We start from the raw sequence: 4,336 nt of genomic DNA on the forward strand, positions 1-4,336 counted from the left end.
CCGCTCCCTCACTCTCCCTCCTCAAAGAGGAACGGGGAGAAAATACGATGAAAAGGGGTCAAGGGTTGAGATAACGATGGGGAGCTCGCACAGTAATTATCGTGATGGGCAAACCAGACTCAGCACAAGGAGATAGTAAGATTTACTGCCTATTACTAACAAGTTAGAGAAGTAAGAAACAAAGGAAAGAAACCAAAAACACCTTCCCCCCATCCACACTCTTCCACCTCCTCCCCCCTGAGTGGCGTGGGGAAGGGGGGAATGGGGGCTATGGTCAGTCTATAGCGCTTCTTCTCTGTTGCTCCTTCTCAGTCACTCTTGTTCCCTGTGCTGTGGGGTCCCTCCCACGGGATGCAGTCCTTGCTGAACTGATCCGGCGTGGGCTGTCCACAGGCAGTAGCTCTTCAAGAACTGCTCCAGATATGGGTCTGTACTGTGGGGTCCATCCCTCAGGAACAAACTGCTCCAACCTGGATCCCCCACGGGCAGCAGCTCCTGCCAGGTCACCTGCTCCTGCGTGGTCTCCTCTCCACAGGCTGCAGGTCCGGCCCGGTATCTGCTCCGGCAGGGGTCTTCCACAGGCCGCAGTCTCCGTCGGTGCAGGTCCACCTGCTCCACCGTGGTCTCCTCCACGGGCTGCAGGGTGGAACTCTGCTCCACCGTGGTACTCCATGGGCTGCAGGGGGACAGCCTGCTTCACCATGGTCCTCACCACAGGCCGCAGGGGACTTCTGCTCCGGCGCCTGGAGCACCTCTCCCCCTCCTTCTGCACTGACCTTGGTGCCTGCAAGGCTGTTCCTCACCCCTCTCACTCTCCCAGCTGTTTGTGTAGCAGCGTGTTTTTTTTTTTTTTTTTTCCCTGTCTTAAATATGCTCTCACAGAGGCGCAAAACAACATCACTTATTGGCTCAGCTCTGGACAGCAGTGGGGCCCTTACCTAACATAGGGCAGCTTCTAGATCCTTCTCACAGAAGCCACCCCTATGGCCCCCTGCTACCAAAACCTTGCCACGTAAACCCACTACACTGAAATATTCCAAATAAGCAAAATCAGTAAAAATCTGAACATGTCTGATACATGGCAATATCTCAAACAGGAAACATTCATCCATTTAATTTTTCATTACAAATGGCTGGAATAGCTCTAAAAAGAGCACTTTATTTCATTTTTTTCAGTCACAAAACATTTGAAGCCCTCAGCCAGTTTACATGGATGCTACAGTTAGAAGACAAAGCAGAACTAGGGTAGGCAGCCAAAAAAAAAAGTAACCATACAACTACTCTGAAATTAAAGGCAATTTTTACACAAAAATAACTTAATTTTCTCCAATCCGTCTTCTCTATGCTTTATGCACTAAATTCTTTAAAAGAGGTAGAAAGACCAGCCAAAGGGGCTGTTCTCTTCTAGCACATCTCTCAAGGGAGCAGTCACATCCTGGCTGAAGGCACATTTCCTAGTGGCTCTGCTCTAAAAGAGAGCAGCAGGCTGGCCCTGCATCAAAGTCCCTGAATATCTGTGGACAGCCACCTTCTTTTTACTTATAAACTCCACAAATAGGAAGATGCATGCATAAATATAGTCTTAAAAAAAAAAAAAAAAAAAAAAAAAGATACTGCATCTTCCAGAGTCCTTGGAGAAAAAGAATATAATTCATATCTTGGTTAGTTCTGCTATTTTTGTTAAAGCTACATATCCCCTTCACTGAAGTGTAGGATTAAGTCCTTTCTCAGATGATATTTCAAAAAGTGACTAACAAAGATAAATTTCCGGTTACAGTTTTGAGAGAGTGACTCTAGTTTACTACCAAAAATTAAGCAATCTGAAATGTCAGAAATTGTGACTGTCCATCTCTGTGGATAAAGGAGTGGTAACAAGTGTTAACATTTTTCAACCCAGTAAGGAAAAATTAGACTGAAAGAGAACCAGCAACCATAATGTCCTCCTTCATTTGCCCCACAGTTTGTTTTTTAAAGTTCACCACACAATCCACTAACTGCAAAGAACAGGCAAGTGAAATTTCATCCCATAAGGTCAACATCTCAAAGTTACAAATGTATTGAGCAATGCAAACTGATTTGCAGCTTTTAAGAGCTAGAAAAGCTGCCGGCTCCAAGAACTGAAAGCTAAGACTCTTGGCATCAAACACCCCCAAAGTGTTATTTCCCATACCAACACTAGTCTCTGGTAGAAGGGAGAGCTCTCAGGTTAAACCAATCTCAACAGCAAAGTAGAGCTTTGAGATGTTGGCTGCCCACCACCACCTCCCATGCAAGGTTGGGCAACTCTTCTCAGTAATCTTCAGTGGCAGCTCTGTAAGCGCCAGAGGATGTGTTATTCAGACTTACCCTAAGAATGCCAGGAATTATACTACTCTTTTCCCTGCAGTTATGGTGCTGTTTTATCAAGGTGTGCTCCTCTGGTTAAGCCTTTGTAGATTTGAAATTTTGTGGAGTTAGAGAAATAGCAGAGAGGTGTTTAGGATTACAAAATCCAGCTTGCTGATTTTTATTCTTCTGCAGATTTAGTCCTTAATTATTGAATTGTGATTAAAACCAGAAGCTGAAAATAGTAGCTGTAATAACTAACATAGTAATGAAAGGAAGCCTTCTCAAATAAATTAGATGTTGGTACCAATTGGTACTCTCTGTGATCTATAGGACAATAGATCAGTGTTATTACGAGACAGGAAGAATATTTACTCCATGCTGTCAAAGGCCTCTCCCAACTGCATAGAACAGTATTTAAACCCTTGCTAAAAATCATATGCCACAAAATGGCATGAAAAATTGACAAGAAGGATGCAGAACATTGCCAGTGTTTTAGGTTACAGCAATAGCAGAGAATTTAACACTGGGAGTTGATTCTGCTCTCTGTTCCGTTCCACTATTAATAAACCTCCGGACCTTGCGCCTTTTCCAAAAGGTGTTGGGTACACTGAGATCAGCGAGCACCTGAATGAACAAGGAAACACTTTGGAAAGTGATTCCTGTATTTCAGGTCTGAAATTTAACAGGTTGAGCTGCAGCTCTGGGTATATAAGAGCCTTTCAGTCTTCAGAGGCATTACTCTACAGTAAAGCCAAAACTGAAACATTGGCACAAGCAAGACCTGTAATCTCTTTCCTTATATCTCTGACATTTTTACTTAAGAGCAAAGAAGAAAAAAAAAAAAAAACTTTCTAAGTGAATAATGCTCGTCACATTTAAAGCAGGATCTTGCAGTACGAAGAAGTTATCACAAACACCAACTATTTTTAGAGGCCTTGTGTGGGCAACTAAATTGTATTTTATTAGCCTTTCATGGAATTAGATGTAAACATGTTGTGTTAAAAAGTTCCTGCAGTTAGAAAAGTGCTAAATGCAAAAGTTATGTTTCTTCACCCTTCTTTTATTCAATGCTACCAATTTTATGTATAAATATGATTACAGAATATTAAGAAGAAGAAAAAAATAAAAATGGAACTACTCTTTCTAGCTTCAGACAGGACTGATGGCTTTAATGGACCTCTGCAAAATACTCTCATGATTCAGAGATAAGTCTCTCTCCTTTTTTTTTTCCTTTTTTTTTTTTTTTTATATGCTTAAAGCTAACAGTGTTAAGCCTCCATTTCTTTTGGATGAAAGAGTCAGATTGCTCAGATCCAGGACATAAGGAGAGCACTGACATTTAATCAGATGTGGTCTGTCCTCCCTAGCTTGTAGTATTTTCCCCTGCTAATTGGCACTTAAGACCAATCTTTTGTTTGAGCAAAGAATCATTAGCTAAAAGTGGTGAAAGAAAGAAACCCAATTTGACAAACAAAATTAAAAGGACATCTTCAGCTTGGTATGGTACATGTTGGTAAGGCCAGGCAAATGCTTGGCAGAATTTATGCAAATGTGATGCATATGTTACTGTGATGTGCTCATTACTTACTTTCTCTAATCACATTGTCTTTAACACATAGTGTTAAAATTATGTTGCAGGGTACAGTGCTTCCCAGTTTGAGTCTTTACTGGGCCTCCAAAGACTACCGCCATAATAAATACTGCCCTCTACATATCAAATTATCTGAAGGAATCAACAGCTTATTTGTAGAGCTGTAATTACAAACAGTTGGTGACTTACAGCCCCTTTAATTCATTTACCTGAATTGCTCTTCTCCATAAGCAGGATACTACTCTCATTCCTCTCCAGACCAAACTCTTCAAATTCCTGAATTGTGTGTGTTATAGTATTTTAGAAAATCCCACAGCTAGAGTGTGATCTGTTTGGTGTGCTTGTACCCATTGTTCTTCCGTCATTATGAGCGAGAAAAAAAAAAGAAAAATTTAAATATTTACCTGGGAGTTTCCT

Source organism: Anser brachyrhynchus (genome assembly GCF_964034855.1).
Source record: "Anser brachyrhynchus genome assembly, chromosome: 3".
In the NCBI taxonomy this organism is placed as follows: domain Eukaryota; kingdom Metazoa; phylum Chordata; class Aves; order Anseriformes; family Anatidae; genus Anser; species Anser brachyrhynchus.